Source organism: Sylvia atricapilla, chromosome 6 (genome assembly GCF_009819655.1).
Source record: "Sylvia atricapilla isolate bSylAtr1 chromosome 6, bSylAtr1.pri, whole genome shotgun sequence".
NCBI lineage: Eukaryota > Metazoa > Chordata > Aves > Passeriformes > Sylviidae > Sylvia > Sylvia atricapilla.
In genome coordinates this window covers 28,046,240-28,067,379 of record NC_089145.1, presented here as the reverse complement: position 1 = coordinate 28,067,379, position 21,140 = coordinate 28,046,240, and the positions used below count along the sequence as shown (strand labels likewise).

General features: G+C 38.3%; 1 protein-coding gene across 2 annotated transcripts in view; it reads left to right on the top strand.

Annotated features, from left to right (window-relative positions):
* The first annotated feature begins 2,441 nt into the window (after window positions 1-2,441).
* The window catches only part of SIPA1L1 (signal induced proliferation associated 1 like 1), a 138,462-nt gene continuing 119,763 nt past the window's right edge, over window positions 2,442-21,140 (top strand). For both annotated transcript variants that reach the window (XM_066321316.1, XM_066321315.1), the window contains exon 1: window positions 2,442-2,623. The gene's annotated coding sequence lies outside the window, so the exon portion shown is untranslated. The remainder of the gene's footprint in view (window positions 2,624-21,140) is intronic.

The following is a 21,140-nucleotide window of genomic DNA, read 5'->3' as shown; positions in this document are numbered from 1 at the left end:
GAGAAGGATATTTTCCACTGATGCCTGTTCCTTCTTTCTTTTGAAAGTCTGGGTTCATTAATAGGACATCCTGAAAGGCCTGCTTACTTCACTTAGGAGCTGAAGGGACTGAAGAGTAGGGAGGAAAATACTAAGTCTCTATGAGAGAAAATACTAAGTCTCTATGAGAAAGATAGATATATCTGAACTTCTTGTGGTTTTTTTTTCAGCAGTTTCAAATACTGTTAGATTCTGCTGAGATTAAATGCTGGTTATTCTTAGTGTTTTCAGACAGCGTTCTCTCTCTCCTTATGTTTCTGAACAAGCTTTGTCTAATATTTCAATACTTCTAATGTTATTAATTATATAAGACTTTTAAAGCTTTGAACTGCTGTTCTGCAGGTGACTTGCTGTTTTTGTGAGAACAGCTTTTACAGGTTGTGGCAGAGAAGTGGGAGAAGTGAAGCATTCCTTGGGTAGGTGGCAGATTCTGAGATCAGAGGGAAGAATGTGCAGGGATTCCTCCTCTTGTTTGTAGTACTGCATATTGATAACTGGAACATAGCAAACAATCCTTGAATTGTCTTCAATTAACACGATTTGGTTCGTTCAAGGGTGATATCAAAAAATAGCCTTTTTCAGTAGAACCAAGTTCTTTTCTCCTTCCCTCCTTACATACGCCTACACTGATGTTTTTTCAGCTCTACAAGTGTGTTTTCTCACTCTCAGCTGTGTGGGCGGCCTTCCCAATCACAATTGAGCTTCACAAGCAATCTTTTATGGGGAAAAAAAAAAATCATCTTTACACAGCAGGTCTATAATTTAACCCCAAAGGAAATAGAGACTTCTGGGTCAGAATTGTGATGCATCTTAGTAGTGCTTGAATTGGCAAAGAATTTCACCCTAAAAAAAGAAGAAAATTGCTTCCTTGACCAGAAGGCCACTACCTGTGGAAATTACTTTCTTACAATCTACCCAAATGATTTGCCAAAATGTCACTAGCAATCATGAACAAATAGACTTTAAGTATTATACTTGCTTCATTAGGCTAAGTTATAGTTGAGCTTTTTTACCCTAGAATTAGAATGTGATTTGAATGAAAAAGACAAACACAGTTTGTTGGAAATGTGAAAGTTAAAATGCAGTTCTTCTGGGAGTGTTGCCTTATTTTAAACATGATTTTAGTTCTCTCTGCCTTTTAGAAATTTCTCTTGCTGCACTGCATGATTTTTTTAGTGTACTTTAGCTCTTTTGCTGATGCTTCTCATTTTTCCAAAGTCTGAATTTCATGCAATGTTTTGTAAATAAGCCTGAAGTTAACTTGCAATAAAAAATGCTCTCAGCTGTATTTTTAATTGCTCAGAAGAAGATAGCAATAATTATTTTCTTGGGCTCTGTCGATAACATGGTTTCTTAAAGAGTTCTTGTTGATGCTAGTAGTCTTGCCACCAGATAGGTATTCCAGGTTTATTCAACTCTGTAAAGAAATACTTTTGGGAGAGTAGCAATGGGTGACTTAAAATTTGCTTATCGAACTAACAAATTTCAGCAACAGTTTTTACACCAAGGCCTTGTCCTATGGTTTTATGTGCAGTTTGTGCTGCCATTGCAGCTGAAAGGAACCATCCTTCTCTTCTTACCCTGTCTAATACCTTTTCTGCCTCATGTCAGCACAGGTGCTCATGTAGCTGTGCAGAACTGGATTTGGGAAAACCAGGCTGGAGAATAATTTAAGTCTTCTTTAGACTCCTTACTTAGAGCTGTATTTTAATCTGTCTTTGAAATGATTCACTGTACATCTCCTCTAACACGTGAGCTTGGTGGGAGTAGAGTAGGACAAAAATTCATTGGCAGTATGTGCTCTGCCTCCAGCTTGTGCCTCTGCGGAGTTCTCGGGACTGCAGCATAAATCTCCATGGTTACATCTGTTTGCCCAGTCTAATTTTAGAGGACTCCTATCATCTAGAGATGCAAGCCTTTTGCAGTAATAGACAGAAGTCAGATGTTAAGAGTAATTCTGAAATGGTACAGGTTATAATACAGGACCTGGTAAATAGGAAGGACTAGCTTTGAAACCTTCAGATTTTCTTCTATACTTGGAGACTTCTTAGGGTACTGCAGCTGGTGACTTAGATAAAAGCTGCTCTGCCTTGTGTTTGACATGTGTTACAGACTTTATGTTGAGCACTGAGGAAAAAAAGTGGGCCACAACACTGCTAAATGTCCCCTTTCTTTCAGGCGTTGCCAAATGTGTGTTTAATTTCTAAATGCCTGGCAGAATGCATTCTGGAAGAAAATAACGATTCAGAGAAGGGGTGATAAAAGAAGGGTTGGGATTGTTGTAGTGAGAAAATTATCATACAGGCTTTTTCAGATGTGTAAGTTATGTGCAAAAAATCAATATATTCACTGTTTTATAAGCCTTCATTGTTACTTCTGGCTTCTTACCAGCACAATTTTCAGAATACCCTTTACCTTTTGAAAAGTACTTCATTTGATTGTTTCCCATTCAAATTTTATTCATGCCCATGATCTTTTTGCTTCTAGGTTTCACTGTGGTATGAGTCACCAGAAGTTGATTGTGACATCCACTGGGAGTTTTTGCTAAAGCTGCATGTGTCGGCTTTCTCAGGAATTTGGATAGGTAAGAGTGCATGTTCTGCTTTCTGTACCTTTTGACCTTTCAGAGTACTGCTGGTTTTCACAAACTGAGTGTTGTGTTTGACTGTTGGTAGCATGTAATGTTTCATGCAGTGTGTAAGGGGTGGTCTCCAGCAGGATGGTGCCAGACTGTATCCCAGGCTGTTGCTGAATGCTTCCTCTATACATCAGTGTTTTTCCAGGAGAGGGATGCAAGGGAGTTAGATGGCTATTCCCTCCCCCACTTTCTACTAGGTATGTGTAAAAGTGTTTGCAAAAGCAGGTTGGACTCTGTTCAGGCTGTGACAGAATGCCTGCTTTTGTCACATTTTCTGAAACACAGCAGTTCTTGTAGGTGGTTTCTTTTAACCCACTTGTGAAACTAAACTCATGTTGTAAGGAAGAAAGGGATGATTCTTCTGGATGTGCCTTGTCCTTGAAAAAGATTGGCTTTTAGAACACGATATGTCTTTTGACAGAGTAATGTAATATATTAAAAGGTAAAATGGATGCAACAAGTGTGAGATGCTGCAGTTTTGCAGCCTTGCCCTCCCTCTGCCTTGCACCAGATACAAGTCCTTGACAGGTATGTTGTGACCTGGTTCAAGATGGCATATGAAGAAGGTTGGAAAATTGCAGTGTGTGGGTTTGGGGTGTGGAAGGAGGAGAGATGGGGACAGTGGTTGTGGTTTTCCAAAGGTGGGTAGGGTTGAATTTGTTTTTGGATGGATCAGCTTCCTGAATTAACTCAACTGGTTGGTTGTGCAAGCAGTAGTGCTGCCTGGTGGGAAGTGACCAGAATTTGCTATGGACTGCAGGGAGAACAAAATTGGATATCTTAATTAAGATCAGTTGAAGCAGATTTGCAATCAGGCAGTAAAAACATAACCCCCTCCACTGAACACGTTTTAATCATGTGTTTATTAACATATAATTGAAACCTATAGGTATAGGATATGCAAAGGTATGTGGTCTGGAAGTAAGTGTAAAAAACATAGCTGCCAAAGGAAGAACTCTGCCTTGTAGCATTGGTTCATCAGTCTGTTGCATGTCAAAAGAAACAAATAGGTTTCTTAGGTGAGAGAATCTGCCCTGTAGCTGTTGCAATTCCCTTAAAGAATGTTGTTGTATCAAAAGTTTCAGTTTAAAACTCATCTTCTGAAACACTGTCAGTAAAGCTGCATTGTGTTGGCAGAGATTTAGCTTCTGAGGTTTGACTTACGGTAGTGATGAAACCTTTTCTTCAGAGGATTTATATACTGGAAACAAATATATTTGTTCACAGAACTAGTGGACCCCTTGGAAAAGGCTATTTTAATTATTTTGTCTTTGCCTTTGTGCTGTTTTACCTTTCCATTTGGCATCATCTCTAGTGTTGATTTTTACACACAGCCATTATTGGGGTTTTCTTTGATATATAGCTCTCAAAGTTACCACAGAGAAGAAAAGTGTGCATGTCTTCTGCACTGTACAAAAGATGGGGTTTTTTGGTGGTGGTGGTTTGTGTTTGGTGGTGGTGGGGTTTTTTTGGTTTGTTTTTTGTTTGTTTGTGTTTGTTCTGTTTTGTGGGGGTTTTTTGGGGGGGGTTGTTGTTTTGTTTTGTTTTTTTTTAATAAAGTTTGTGGTCCTAAGAGATGATTGAAAATCATGGTGTTAGTAAATACTGTAGTGGGGGCATGGACACTGAAAAAGGGCTGTCTTGCTTGATGAGGTAATAGGAGTCTTAGTTATTCGTTTAACTTACTGGGGGAAAGTAAATGAGTAGTTTTCTCCTCTACTATGTATGGATTCCACAGTCTAATGTTTTTGTTCCATACATTCCATATAGAATGACCAGGTAATTAAACCTCATTTTGCCAGTGGTGTTACCATGTTACACCACTGAAACACCAAAGGTGTTAAATTCCTTGTTATTACACACATGCAGTTTTTGTTCCAAGTGGAAATTTTTCTCAGTGGAACTTTAAAAATTTTTAAATTCCAGCCTGTATCAAATCTAGTAATACAAAGTTATGCTTAAAACCTAATTTATTTAATCAGTTACAGTTCTGGTTTCTGGTTGCTTATGAATGCACAGGTTCATGTTGCTATAGACCCAGTCTTGTTTACTGAAATTCTTGAGCAGGTTTTACAGTAGGGAATTGCACATAACCATATTAACAAGCAGCTTTTTTTAGGAATAGTATTGCACTCCAATGAAGCTGATATTTGTTTCAAATACAGAAAATTAATTGGATTTGTGAGGATATTTAGGTGCAAAACATTCAGCAGCATAAACTTAGTTTTTTAAATTCCCCGCATTCTTCTGTAGATACTGGCAGAATAAAACCCGTAAAATTCTACATGAAACTTAACCTCAGACTGTTTATTTGACTGGAACTTAAAATGAACAAGAGGACTATGAGGAGAGAGGAGGAAGAGATAGCCCCTGTGTACAAGTGGCTGATGTTGACCTTAAGTTATATATTGTTAGTTTTATCTGTACTATTCTCTTCCTGTTGATAGGTTGAAGTCCTGTGGCTTCATTTGTTCATTAGTAATAAAGCCTTGTTGGGTGGGGGGTGGGGTTGAAGTGGAAAAGGTTTTGCCTCAGTGATTCTTGTTTTTTCACAGGGATGTGTTTAAGAGTACAGAGTGCTCTGTTTCCTGCAAAGGGGAAGGCAGGAGCTATTTGGGTACTGTTTCTCTGAATGGCCAGGAGGAGAGTTTTTAGTACAGAGTTGTGTTCCTTCCTTGCGTTTTGAAAGTTTTAATTTTTTCCCCCAGAGATTTCCCCAGGGTTTAGTTGGTGATTATACAAAGGATTTCTGTTATTAGGACTGTGTAGATTTGTAGTTCAGCTTGCTTCCCTGAGGAGTCTGAAGAAAGTTAGGAAGAACCCATGCAATTAGTGCTTGGCCTCTTTATAAAAAGAAAGGAGGGTGTACCTTGAGGAGTGCATGTATATATTTCAAATGCATGTACCTGTGCACACATGCACCTGTGAGTCAAAGCAAGTGGATGTATTGGATGCATATATGTTCCCAAGTTAGTGATTGCCTTGTGTAACATTTTTGTACGTCTTTTGTGGTATTGCAATGGTAACAGCAGTAATTGCCTTTAAATGGAAAATAAGTGGAAAGTGTCTAGTCTGTTTCTATGTTCTTTTATGTTTAAAAACAGCGTGGTGAATTAATAAAAGTTGGTATGTGATATTGACGGATTAGTTAATGTTGTCAAGAACTGGAGAATTGCAATAAGGTCCTTCAGCAAAACTGGATAATATTCTTAATAGCTAAATATGTCCATTATAATGGGGAATGGATGTTCGTAATAAAAGTCTCACATTCATTTCATTGTGTATGAGACTGAAAGAATTGGATATTCAGAAGGTAAGTGTGTATGAGTGAACGAAGAGATGAAAACCTAGACCCCGTTGATTTTTGGCTATCTCTAAGCTGGTGAGGGTTTTCTGCTTTAACATCTTTTTTCTTAGTCCAAAATGACTGGTTATTTAATAGTATGGATTGCAGTGGTCCACACTCTTTTCTGTTACAGGCACCTGTTGAATAGGCAGGCCAAGAATGAGGCATGCTATGTCTGCCAACTGCCTGATTTCAGAATGGTTAGGCACACCCAAGTTAGCGTTAATCTACCTAGCCTGGATTAAAACTGATTGCAAGGATTTACCAGCATGGATTTTAGTATAGCTTGTTTGAGGCTGACTAGAAGTCTGGGTGCTTAATCACTGCAATCCTGTGCCCTGGAAATTGAGGGTTTTGTAAACGTGAGTTCTGTAGCTCTTATAAATGTGGAGAGCTGTTGGTAGATTACATACATACATTATTCTGTGAATTTTTTCTAGCTTTCCCCTTAAGGTGGTAGTAGTGTAACTTAGAACTATTAAGTATATACTTAGTACTTTGTATGATTACAAATGTATACTGATTAATAAACAAGATGTTTTCTGTTTATTAAACAGAAAAGCAGCTGATTCTGCTATATTAGCAATTGATTCCAAATTTTATGGACTGATTGATGAAGAATGAGCAGTTGTTGTGTTTGGATTTTTATGCATTGTTCAGCTTGCACGTTGCTAAAGTCCATTGTGCTGTGCTTCTTAAACTTGAATAGCAATACAGTTTTGCAGTTCAGTATTTTCAGTGTTTCAGATGAATAATAAGAATCAGCAATTAAATAGGTCTGAGACATTAAAGAGACGTGGAATCTGTGAAGCATAAGAAACCCCCCAGTAAGTTCATGTACTGAATAAAACATCAAAACCCAATAAACAAAAAACCCCAGCTAAAACAAACCAACAACAAAAAAAAACAACAGTCCCTCTCCCCCCCAAAAAACCCAAATCCTCACAACCAAAGAAGCAAAAAACAAAACCCAGCAAACCCCTGACAGAAGACGCAATAGAGCAGCAAAATGTGTACTACAAGTGTTTCCTTGATTTTTTACCTGTAGGGAGCAAAATACTTTATTATGTTGTAGAATGTTTTCGGAACCCCTGGAACTGGTACTACTACAACTGCACTGACAGTGAGATTTCCTAAATTCATGATTCAGAGCAGATGCATCAGCTTAAAATACAGCGTTTCTGTAGAAAGTTTCAAAGACAGTGTTTCTGGCAATTCAGAGATTAACAATTCTTAAATGATTCCATCTAACTAGAAGCAAAAGGTGTTCATTCACTGGTAGTCCTTTTATAACTCCCCTTGATCAAATTCCTTCCTTCTCTTGGTCTTTCCCTTCTTACATACATTTTAATTTTTTTCTCTGGTTTTTGGGTACCCTTCTTGAGCTGTAAATCCAAGTTTCTCTGTGCCAGGAAAAAAAAAAAAAAAAAGACTGCTTTGCTCTCCTAATTGGTCTTCTCGTGTGTTTAAATATTAGTGCCTTGAGATAAGCCACGGCTACGTGTTTTGAGTTTTCTTTAAGGTACACACATTCAAGGAAGCTGACTGGTAAATTGGAGTGATGCTCAGAGCTGTCACCTGTGAAGATCAGAATTCACACTTTCCACTTGAGATCAGAGAAGATCAGCTTGCTTTTCAGCCTAATTGTATTCACTGCTTATGTATAATGCAAACCCACAACTTAACTCTGCTCCATTTGATGAAAGATAAAGATCAGTGCCTACTAGACAGTATGATGCTAGCTTTAGAGATCCCATCAGCATCAGGCATTAGTCATGTTTTTTATGTATAAAACATAGCATGCATGTCTGAACACATCATAATGGGAATGTGTAGTTTTAGCACAGAATGCCAAGTTGGAAAGGACCTCAAGGATTATCTGGGCCAGTCATTCTTGGCTAAAGCGCAGTTCCATAGACACGATGACCCCATGCTCTGTCCTTCCAAATGTTAGAAGGGTTTAATGTTGGAAAATCTATTACATCTCTGGGGAGATTAATCCAGTGGTTGATGGTTCTCAGTGTGAAAAATTTCTTTTGTGTCCAGTTGGAATCTCCCCAGGAGCAATTTGCGTCCATTACCCTTTGTCTTTTCCGTGTGACTCCCTGGAAGAAGGGAGTCTCAGTTGTCTTTGTAGCAGCAATAGTAATGCAATTAGTAAGTAGTGCTTCATAATAATCTTACTGTGTGTAGATTTTATAGCATGTTGATGATCTCTTTAGTGTTATGCACTGTGTGTGTGTATGAATTTGTCATCAGTCACTAGTTCATTCTGTCAATTTCTTATGTAAAGGCTTGGTACTAATATACAGCTCTTCAGTACCTCAAAGCTATGCTATTTATTACATTGAACTTTAATACCACTAATACATCATTTCACTGAGTCTTTTACAGCTTATAGAATTTTTTTTTAAAGAAAGGAAGCTTTCAATTTTCTAATTCATTCGAGTAGTTGAAAAATCAGCTTTGGCTTTATGCATGGCGTATCTGCAGAAGCTTTGTGTTTGAGCTGCAGTCTCTCCAATGCCTGCTCATCTCCAATAGAAAATGAAAGGAGGAGAAGCAAGGTTTATCATTAATTTTCATCAAGTTACATTTTTGCATCTATATAGGTATATTAGAAGACATTCAAGAGGAGAATTTTCTCTAAAACTGGCAAGTCTAGAGTGGGAAAGCCTTTTAAAGTTGAGGAATTGCTTGGATAGAATTAAATTGGGATGTGGCATGGTAGATTTTTTGGGTTTATTGCAGTTGGCATTGTGTGCATGTGCAGACCTTCTGAGATTGTGTGGGAGTAGTCCCCTCCTTTAGCCACACCAGCTAAAGATGAGAGGCTCAGTGTTGGGATGTGTCAGGTGGTCAAGACTGCACCTAGAGTGTGCTGGCCTTTGCTTCCTTCATTCCATCTGCACACAGAAGAAAGGCAGGAAAGCCGCTTCTTCCTCTTGGTTGTTAGACCAAGTGGTTTGCTTTGTCCTGCACACTTCAAAGTGTTTGGATGCTTCTGGCTTTGTAGCTGTGACACAAGAAATGCTGGAGAAGACAATATCTTAGATTCCCCCCCCGCCCCTTCCCCTTGTCTGCTATTTTTTTTAACCAACCTTGTCATTACTGGTGTACCATTGCTCTTAAAAGACCTTGGTTTCTTTGTGTGATAGTGATACCTTAGGGAAGCAGCCACAGTTCTCATTTCCTCTTGTTGCACTGTTCTTGGTAATAAAGCCTGTAGCTTATAATGCCTGTAGACCAGAGGTGCAGTAAGCTTGTATGTATGTGTGGTGGTATAGGTATAATTTTTCCAGGATTATGAGGAAGCTCTGAACAATCACAATTTAATGTAATCTTTCTTTGTGCTATTTCTTGTTCTATTTTCTTACTCTGCTCTTTTTTCCTTTTTCTCTACTGCTTTTCTGTGATTATTTTCTTCAGCATATCTTTCTCATTTTATTTCTCTTTTTCTCCCCTCTGTTACTTAGGTTAAAGGTCTTTCCAGAAATTTGCTGAGATGAAAGGTTGAAGTTGAGAACCAGAGCCCTGGTTCTCAACTGTTCTCTCCTGTGAGAAGGGAGAATTGCTTTAGCCTCTCTTCTCTGTATTGAGGAAGAGGTTGTGTGGAAGAAAGCTGAACTGCTAAAGCCTGAAGACTTTCCTGGCTGGGATTAATTTAGAATCAGATGCTTGTAGCATTTTTTTAAATATTTACATGCTTAGCTGTGAGGGAGTATAAGAGGACACACATGTGTACCTTGGAGATCTTTGCTCCTTGTATCTGTTCTTGACTATAAAAGGGAAGCAGAAGTACATTTGGTTAGACTGAAGACTTGAGAGAAGAGCAAGTAAATGCAGTGGCTATTTAATATTTTTTGCTGTGGAATTAAGTTGTGAGCCAAGTGCTTTTTCTTGGATTATTCTGCAAAGCAGTTTTTGTTTTTTCATTAGTAAAGGTTAATCTGGGTTTTTTAGCTTTGCTTTTTATTAAAATGGCTTGGATATAGAAAGTAATGTTGAGGCTCCCGACGATCTCCGGAGACACTACAAAGGTGTTCTGATGAGCTGGTTTGGACAAGTTGGATGCATTTTCTCATACATTGAAATTTAACTGTTGTCTTTTATCCAGAAGTCCAGTGTTACAGTTAGCTTGCTCTGGTCAAATCAAAGTTCCCTCCCCATAGGTGTGTTGCATCTGGCAGAGCACAGAGCAGACTTAAATGGAGAAAGATAGGGTGGATTTGTAGCTGTAGACTTAATGTATTTTATCTCAGGATTTTTTGAATCAGGAAATCGAGTACCTTTTTATCTTTGTTGCCTTTCTCTTATACTTCCTCTTTCTGCAAGAGCTTTTTTAATTGGGAAGAGCAGAATTGCATGTGATACTGATGGCAGAAATCTTACATGGTGATATGACAGAGAAGCAGTGTTCTTTTCAGAATGATTTCAAATGCTGTCAATGTGTGGGCATTGGGTTTTGTATTGTTTGGGGTTTTTTTGTGATTGTTGGAGTATAATTTGATGGCTACAAATATCTTTGTAGTCTTCAGTATAAAGAATTCTACATGGAATTGAGAAATGCCAGGTAGTATTTTAATGGCTTTGCTTTTCATATTTGATTATCTGTTGGGTACAGTCACGTAACAGGTGGGTGCTTCAGAGCTGTAAGGCATTGCAGCATATAAAATACTCTGGAGTTACAGCTCCTGTTTTCTTGGTTAGGGCATAAACTTTCCTAAGCTTACTCTGGATCAATAATTCCTCTACTGACATGTCCAGAGGCATGCCTACAGCATTTTTGTTACCTATTTCTACTGTTACTCCATGTTCACCAACTAATGTGGCTCTTCATTTTTTCTAAGATAGTTGTGCAGTTACATACCTTGAGTCCAGAGGGGCCCCCAGAGAACAAACTAAATGGTCTTGGTGCTCTGAGGACACTTCTGGAATTGTTCATTTACAGAGCAAAGAGGATTGTGGCTGACCTCCTTCTGATGTTTTATATAATCAAGATTTAAGCTGTTTTCTAATTTTGCCTATTAAATAAAAGCAGAGATTTAGCCTTTTCCTCGAATGAGTAGATTCTGAAGCAAATCAATGCAGAAAACCTTTAGAGACCCTTTAGAGAGCTTTACTGTGTGTGTAGGAAATTGCAATAGTGTATGAATTTTGAAATATTGGTATGGAAGGGGTCAACAAACATGACCATCAGACAAAATGTGAGTGCTGCAGAAGCTGCCTGCTCTTTTGTGACCAAAGGACTACCTTTACTGCTTTAGTTTTTTTGTGAAAGATTTTTGGGGGAGGGGGGGGGCGCAGAATTCGATTGTGGCAGAAATAGAAGTTTTCTTGTCCTTTGCTAAGATGTCAAGAGCTGACATTTTTCTTTTGCCTTTTTCAAATAAAACCAATCCTTGAGACTGAGATTTGGGTTTGGTGCTCCAGCTAGGAGCCTTATAGAGCCTGCTGCATGTTCTGTCATTTCAACTGAAAATACAATTTACCTATAAAACAATATTATTCTGTTAATACCTGTGCAGGGGTTATGCTTCTGTTTTAAATTCACTGGTGAGGCGTTGAAACAATACACCGTGCTTGGTGTTTGGATTGTTGCTGCAGCTCAGGATCATCCTTATCATGTCTGATATGAATTCAAAAAATCCTTCTTTAATGCTTTTATGACTAGATAAATCAGCTGAAGTAAAAGCAGTTTTCATATTTTTCTTATTTAATCTGTATTTGATTGCTTTTTTACAGTTAACTTTGTGGCTTATGGTACTAGTTTAGTGTAGCACAAATGCACCAGGCCTGCCATTTTCATTTAGTGTTTGAAAAATAGTGTTTGTATAGTTGCTACTTCTGACAAGGAATTACAGAACTATGTTGAAATGCTTTTAGTAGTAAGCAGTACAAAAAATCAGAAACATTGTATTTTGTGGTAGGGGAGCATACATGAGTGCATAGGGTTTCTTTTGAGTTTCATAGGAACAAAAGTTAAAATATATTTAAGTGTAGAGGGCATAGAGACATTACTTTTTATCTTGCATAAAATAGCATATTTCATATTATACTGGACAGTGATCATTTGGAGAAATCTTTTGCCTGGTTCGAACAGCTAAAAAGCTCCTTTATATCTCTAATGTTTAATGTATTTTTTTATCGCCTAGATTTAGTAATGATTTTATTATTTATTAAATTGCTGTTGTTAGTCTGAGGCGTTTAGCAGTATATGTTCTAATGAGTGATTTATATTGATAAGAGTATACAGGGTAATGATCAGGCAAGAACAGGAGGAACCTCAGAATCTTTGGCCTTTATTGTAGCAATGCAATCAATATAAAGTGTAACACACAGACTAATATTTTGTGCTTTTCATATAGACCAGATGGAGCTTTCTTGTATTTGGATAGGTACACAATTATAAATTCAGTAATGAACTAACTTTTTTTGTCATAAAGGGACTAATGTCAAATTATCTTTATTCTAACAAAATACTTTCAAAAAGAAGCTTGACTATCCCCTACCCCCATCCCCAAAACAAAAAGCAAAGTTCCAAGGAGGTCTATTTGTGGTAATCTGAGGCTACTGGCTAATGTTTTCAAGACTGAAAACTCTCACAATGATGTAGGATTTATTTTCTGGATGTCAGTAGATGTTTGGACAGCTGTTTCTCCTCTAATACAGTATTTTTCTGTTTTCTATGTATTTTATGGTCAAGAGAGTTCTTAGAGATATACCTGATATGTAGAAAATCTGTTGTCTGAAAATGGAAGTGTTTGAATAAGAGCTACAAGCTTTAAATTTGCTGGTTTGCCACAGATTAAAAATACTACTGTCTCTTTTAATCACTGGTTAGGCTGTCTGTATGAAATAATTCTTTGCCTTTTGGAGGCATTTGAGCTTCACAAATTTCTTTATCATACCTGGCAGTTGGTGATTATGAAGATTTGTGGGTCAGTAAGATCAGTGTTGCTATAATTAAGAGCTCACCACTGTTTGTTCTGTCTCATATGTTCCCGAACAATAACAAAATATAGGACCCAAATAGTAGGACCCAAATAGTTTTGGAGAATCATTTCCTGATGGAAAATGCAATGTTAGAAGAGAAATTAGCCTTCTGTAAGGCAGTGATAAAATCATTGCTATTGCTTATTTTCAATAGCACTTGTCTCCCTTTTGTTGTAATGATGCTGCTCTGTTCAGGTGGGTGTGATAATCTGTGGAACTAACTTGTTTAACTTTTATTGTGTTGTTTCATGTTTTTCTCTAATTTGTTTGCCAGATTCTTTGTTTTCTCTCTAAATGCAAATGTAAGGTTTGCTTTTAAGGCTTTACAAAATCTGCCATAGATCCAGATAGGTAGCTGGAAGTGTTTTGAGTTCTGTTTCTGAAAATGGGAGCTAGTGCATCTGAAAACACTGCATTCTGCCCATGGTATCAGAGAAATAACAGTACATAGGCCAGTGGCTACTTTCCTTCCTCTTGCAGTACTCACTGCAGGTACTCTTTCTGCAAGTGGAGGAGTTTCACATTCCTTATCATGCGTGACTGTTGGACTCGGGCCTCATGGTCTGGTTTCACAGATGATTTAGAATAGCCCTGGAGATGTAATCGAAGTCTTGTTCTGTCCTTCAGCAAATATTTTCACATGCTATGTAAGGAGTCTTAGGTTTTCAGACAGCTTTATTATGTCATTCTGGCTTTGAGATCTCTGAACTAGTAAATATGCATACACATCTTTAAAGGAAAAGGGAAATGCTGCCTGTTTGCGGCTTACTGGCTGCTGAGAGTGTGTGTGTGTTTGCCACTCAGTTTCAATACATGGATTCATAGAAACTAATGTGTATATGTGAACAATGTACTATTCTTAAATTTCTGGCAGAGAAGAATGTTACTGTAGGCATTGGCATGGTGGTCATCTAAAATCTAAACAAGAGTTTCTGAAGGTCTGAATTTTTTAAAAGGCTGAAAGATGGTGTCATATTTTGGTATGTGCTGTTGACACTCCAGCTCTAATATTGCTCAGACTCTGTCAGACCTAAATATGTACTGAATTTTGGTCAAATATGAGTTAGAATTTTACTGTTGTTTCACAGGACAGCTGAAAAATAAAATCAAAGCTAAAATACATGTGTGATAGAGCCAAAATAAGTGTGTGCATACACAACTGTTGGTAAAGTCTAAATTGTTTTACATTAATGGTGTAAACACAGTGTATGATACCAGCTGGAGTCAGAATGCAACTGCTGTCTAGAAAGGAAAAAATACTCATTTTGAACCTTGTTTTAAAATTTTAACTACATTAAAAATTAATTACGAAGTGTGAATTGCCAAGTAGACTTAGTACAAATAGCAGCAGTACCATCAAGGGTGAAATTAATTCTATTTTTAAAATTCCATGTTAATTTTACAAGGAGACCAAGAAAAGAGGAAGCTGAAATTGGAAGGAATTTTTCTATTTGTGGAGGGAAGGAGAAATCTTTTCAAATGCACTAATACCTAAAATGAGTTCATACATATGGACTTTTTTTTCCCATTTACTGTAGATAAGACACGCCTTGGGAAGTCAGATAACTATATTAAGAAGATGAAGGATTTTTTCTTCCAGTTGTTATCAATCTCTTTTTAGTAATATTAGAATTAGATTTTCAGGATATGTTCCTTGGAGTACACAAGAATGATTTGTGGTATTTCAATACTAGGACAATGGTGTTGACTAGACTTGAAACAGCTTAACCTCGTGTGCTCAGTAATCTTACCAGCTTCTCAAATTGTTTGACATTTAAGATGAGTATCAGGTTTATGACTCTAGTCTGTGGTCCTGTATGACTTCTCCTTTCTGCTTTATTACTCTTAATATGGCTCCTTCTGCATGTGTGTAGGTTTTTAATTTAATGATCTTTTTCAGAGTTAGAGTATTTTGTTTTGCTTTCATTTGCATGGATGTTATCAAGTGTGTTTTAGAATCCCTGATTTCTTAAGCTCACTTGGAATCAGGTTTATCTCCTTCATTTCCTTGCAACTTCTTCCCCGTTTCCCCCTCTCTGCCACGGCCCTAGAGTGCTGCCATTTGCAGATTCTTCAAGGAAGCCTGTGTTTTGTCACCAAAATTAATAAATTAAACCAAATCGGCTGCAGATCAAGTTCTAGCTGGATGAACCCAAAGTCTTTTTTGTTTTGGTTTATTTTTTTTTATACTAAGTAATTGGTTTTCTGAAAGTGAATTTTCCAGTAGTTACCCCTATCTATACTAATTATTTTGGATTTATAGTCTCCAGGTTATGTTGAACAGTAGTTGTACTTAGGTAAGTGATACTTGCTGCTTCAATAGGACATTTACCTAAGAGAGAACATAGCAGTGTTTTGAGGCTTCCTGACTATCAGTTATCTTTCTCCTCTAACTTTAATCCCTCTTCTTTTTCCCCAGCAATATATCCAAATCTTTCTAAGCATCAGAATTACGTTGCTTGTCTTGCTACTTAAAATAGTTTCTTGCTTCTCTACTGTTGTTATGAGACACATACCGTGTTTCATATTGCTCTTGGTTCCCTGTCTTAAGTAAAACCTCAGAAATCATGTAGACTAGTTCTTTTATATATCCTAATGTACATATTGTAAGTAGCTGGTTTAAACTATGCATTAATTGTTCTAATTCAAACATCAGTTTGGAGTTTTTAAGAAGAATTTATTTTGAGTGTTACTTTGCTATCATTCTGGCCTCTTCCTTGTGGAGCCCTAGAGTATTTGGGTTCATCATTTTCTAGACCAGATTCTAAAATTGGCTGGCAATGGTATGTGCCACCACACTTTTAGTCATCTCTGCAAGCTTTGACAGCCTGGGTAAGATCCAGAATCAATGTGTGGGCTGTCTAAGCCAGCATGCTACTGAAAAACTGCCATTAAGTAACTCATTCTTAATAAGCTGGAGAGCAGTGTTGGTATTTCTCAGCATTAGAGAGATACTTCTTGTCCTTTGTTGTTGTGTTATGGGTGTGATTTGTAGCCCACTGCCCCTAGACAGAGACACCTTGCAGAGCTCTTCTGGACTGCTATTGCACTCAGGAAGACTTGGAGGGAATAGCTAATTCTCTGTTGGTATTGCTAACCACCTACTTGTGTGTTTGGTGTTTTTCTGCAGTTCCTATTTGGGCAAGACTAGGACTGACTTAAAGGTCTCCTTGCCTTAGTCAGAACAGTATAAAAGAGAGCACAGAGGAGGTTCTTGGCTTGTGGAGATGTAAAGTGCTGTGCAAGTGAATGGCTCTTATGACTATTTTTGTTGTACTATATCTGTCATTTGAGCTGACTTGCTGTAGTTTCAGGGATAAAGAGTGTTGCTAGGTGTCTTAAGAAAGTACCTTGTACCATAGACGTTGGGACTGCTCTGCTGATAGGTCTCCCCCTGTTCCTGGATGGAGCCACTAAGTGAAGGACCGTGCTTGAAAATGTCTGTTCAAATAACCATAACACAGCTACCTGTGCTGAGGGCTGAAGCCGTGGAGACCAGAGGTGATGCAGAAATCTCTAATGCCACTTCTTCTAAATGGCTGCTGTTTGACAAATTTCTTAATGAATTACTGAACCAGCAGTTAGCATCCTTTGCTGGTGCTGCCGATTACACTGCTCTAACAGAAGACTCAAAACCCCAGCACCAAAGTGCTGTATCTCTTCCTTTATTTAGTTCTATGAAATAGACTATACTTGTAAATTCAAGGCATTAAAGAGGAATGGAAGACAAGCAGATGCAAATTCAATCTGGTTTAGTGGCTTTTTTCATGTAGGTTTTGTGATAACTTCTGCTTGACACATGGGCTTCTGTTTAATCTGTCATGTCTGGGAAGGCATTTTAAGTGCAAAACAAGTAGAAAATACTTCCAAATGGCTGGAGGACTGACAATGTAGTTCTGCATCGAAGTTTTACATTAGTTTGCATGTTTTAATTGGAAAGGAAGGTTAAGGATGTTTGCTAAAAATGATAATTGCTAGACCTAAGTCAACAGAATTCTGTTTCTAATCTTAGGATAAAGTTGCACTTTTCAGTGAAGATTGGCTTTTCTTTTCTATATGTTTTTCCCCATTGTTAATGGAATTAATCTCACCTATGAACAACTGTTGAAAAAAATGAAGTGTGCTACTGAAATAGTAGTTGTTCTGTTTCCTTGAAAGTCCCAAGCAGATGTAAAATTAAAAACTGAAACCGAAAACTACTGGAGGATAAGGTAGGCACCTTACACAATAGAAGTTGCAATTGGGAAAAAAAGTCTTGGGCTTGGTCTATATGTTAATTATCGGAATTCTTTTAGACTGATGTCCTTTTGGAAGGAGTGGTCCAGGCTTTCATCATCTAATGGTTGTTTCAGGATCTTTTCCCTTAGAATAGTGGGAGAGGATGGGTGTGTGAAGTGCCAACTGCAGTGCACAGCATGTGCACTTGTATTGCCTTGTTAAAGACAGAAGGCATCTCATAGATGTTTTTCTTAGTTCAGATAATCTGCTATATCATGTGGCTTGTGTTACAGTATAGGTTCTGATGCATTTGGAAAAACTGTCTCACAGTTAACTTTTGAAGCTGTTGTGTTGGGATTTAGTTGAGATAATTTTACTGCTTAAAATTTATCCTTTTCTAAGGGACGCTGCCTCATGAATGGAGGTAGCATTTTTTGCTGCCTACAGCCACATTCCCTGCTGAGCCAAAGGCAGAGTTGCTTATCAGTCAGTCTTTAATTTTCTGAGGTTTTTAGCTTAGTATTGCAAGTGAAGTCTGCACAGGCTGATGGTTTGCCTTAGCTGCCATTCTGGAAATGTTAGTCTGAATATCTTGACTCATCAGTCAGCTTTGGGATTTGCAGTGCAGGAAAAATATCCAGTATTTTATTTAGCTTACTCTGCAGTTTAGATGAATAGCTCTAGCAGTCCTATCACCTGGAAATTAGAGAAGGGCTGTTGTACTGTCAAGGAGCCGTCCCAATTCAAGCTTTTGTTGTCGAAGAGTTTTAGCACGGGGAGATTTCACACACTTACTTTAGGTTTACTCTTCTGGTAGCTAGGTCTGGTGAAGGCGCTTTGTTTTGCCTCGCTCCCAGTTTATGATACTGGCGAGACCTGGCGGGCTGTGATGAGGCTCCTGAGCTTTGCCCAGTGCCCAGGCTGTGTCCCTGCACTGCTTCCCTCTGCAGCAGCAGCCTCCTTGCGCTGCGCTTCTCCAGGCTGGGAGTGCGGGGACAATCTGTTCAGTACTGACAGTGCCGCCGGTGCTGGCATCCGGCACAGAGCCGAGGGAGGAAGCAGCTGGGATTCAAATACCAGTGGGCTGAAGAGCAGAAAGGAAGGAGATGCTAGGCTGGGACACCGAGGGCAAGCTCTCAGAGGAGAGGAACAGAGTGTAAAAGCCAGAGACTGTTTAAGAGAAAAAGGGGTTATGCAGGATGCAGGACAGGGAAAGGTGAGAGGAGTTGATTTATAAGCATCAATGAATAAACAAAGGAGGTTCTGAGGATAGGAAAAATGCAAATTTATTGTTTGGGTTAAGAAAGTTCTGGATGGCCTGGACCATTCTCCTAAAAAATACTGCAGTTTGATGTTGCTGAGATTTTGCAGCAGGTGCTGTCAATGGAAGGTTTTTTTCAGGAATATCATTCTCCAGCTCATTGGCTCTTTAGGTCTTGAATTAGTTAACTCTGAACAAGAGTGTTTGATCTGTGTCTTTTGTTCAATTTTGTTTCTGTTTTACTCGCTGCTGCTTCTTTGAGGAGAGATTACCTGTGTCCTTCTCCAATGTGTCTGTGGTATTTTCAAGAGGAACCATTTTTCTGTAATCTGAGGTCTTTTCTATGAACATGAAACATGAATTAGTGGGAATGCATTAATAGTAATGTGGGTGTGAAGAGAAGTCTGAAATGTTTAAAAACGGGATGCTTTTTGTATATAGTATGTTTTTCAGGATTCGTAATTGAGAATAATGATCCATGCTCAGGGGAAGCTACTTTTTTTTTTTCCTTTGGTCATTTGAAATGAATAGTATACTTCTATTATAAGCTTAGACAGTGATGATAAAAGCAGTACTTGTCTCTATCAACATTTGTGAAAAACAAGTCTCTGGAGATTCCTGAGTATTTTATTTAATGATGAGAGTAGTAAATCTGTCCTGTGTAGTATCTGGATGAGCTGTCTTGTATCAAAACATTATTAATAGATTTTTATACTTTACAGCTGTGTTTTGGGAATAAGTACTGGAATGAAAGCCAAAAGCTCCACTCTGGATTTTAAGAACCTACTGGAAAAGAACATACTGGAAAAGAGTTAAGGAATTAATTTAGTTTTCTGGTTTAGAAATTTTGAGGAGGAACTAAAAGGAGGGACTTCAACTGCCTGTTAACTTAGTTTGCCAGCTAGTTGCATCATCACAGGGTTTGGTTATCCATTTCTGTACAAATATCTTGGTTTATGAAGATAGGCATCCAGTGAGGCCTTTATTTTCATTTAAACCTGTTATTAACATTAAATTGTGAAAGTAGGGATTTAGTGGGGTTGCTGAACTGTAGATTTGTTTCTTCAGACATGAATATTATGAAGGCCAGTTGTCAGCTTTTCTGGAAATATGGAGTTTCACATTCTGGACGCATTCTACACATTAACTAGTTCCTTAACATTGTGTTTTGTCTTTATTCTGAAAGTCATTGTGTAATGTCAGATGGTACAGTATGGATAAAGAACTGTGTGTGTTTGTAACTATGTATGTTTGTAACAAGGCTTGCTTCATCTTGAGTAAGAGATATTGTGAGAGTTTTCTCCCCAATTTGGAAGCACGTTTTCAGGGAAATAACTTCACAAATAGCTATGCAACAGGAATTTGTGGGGTAAGTTGACCCTCATATGTATTCTGCCCTCAAAAGAGGACATTCCTTTGAAGGTTCTAAAACAGGTGAATTTCAGTTTAGTTGAGCCATGCATTTTCTATATGCTTGTATTATATGTGCATTTTCTATATGCACATATAATATGCAAATATTTATTATATTTGCAAATATTTATTATAATATGCAAATATTTATTATATTTGCTTTTTCTCTTTCTAGCTGGAAGACATACACACATTTTTAAAATCTTTAGGATACAGTTGAGTTTGTTCTACTGGTCTGGAAGCTGAGTGTGCCTGTAATGCGAGGAGACGACCGTAGGCCAGAAATAGAGAAGATGGGAATGGAGATGAGAGGGTTCAGTCTCCCTGTTCCTGGCAATGGCCAGCTGCCAACTGGGCTGAAGCTGTCCTGTTAAACTGCAGCTCTGGGCTCAGAGTGGGGCCCCAGCATAAGTTCTGTGGCCTCAGAGATGTCGGTGTCTGTTTTGTCCCTCACACAGATTGGACAGATCAGTGGGGAGGCCCTTAGATGGCTAGAGCGTAGAAACACATTCCAATGCTGTTTTGCAGTGCAGAAACATACGGAAGTCTAGGAGAAGTCAGCTGTTTATTCTCCTGCTGTAAAATAATGCTAGAAATCCTGTGTTGCAACACATTTTAGGGGACTATTCAGATGAAGTATTGAATTCCCTGGACTTGAGGCTATTAAAAGTGAGAGCTGTGTCTAGTACCATAATTTCCTTTTGCATGCATGTGTTGTGATGAGCGTATCTCCTGTTTCCCCAGTTGCTGTATGCTCAGGAGTCTTCCTGCTAGGACCCCTCTGTGGTCTCTTGAAAATAAGAGTGTTTATCTGAAAAAACAGCAGTTCCTTTGTGAGGAGATGGGTCTGCTGAGGACATGCAGCGCAGGAGAAGGGTTTTTTTTCTTTTCACCTTTTCAGGTTATAGCTTTATTCTTTCTGTAAGTCAGAAAAGCCATACTGAGACAAGAAGGGCTGAAATTTGGAAGGAGGGAGTTGGGTTAGACACAAGCAGGGCTGCTTCAGCTGGCATTACAGAGATTGAGGTGGGGGAGGAAAATGGGATGTAGAAGGCTGTTGGCCTGTGAAACTGGGGGGGATTATGGGGCTGGGGGTCACAAGTCAGTAACAGCCCTACATCCACTGTGCTGTGACAGGGAAGACAGGTCTGAATGTGAAGGTCTTGGGAGCTGCAGTGGCAACGGATTGATTCTTGCTTGTATTGAATGAAACATCTGTGATTGTGTAC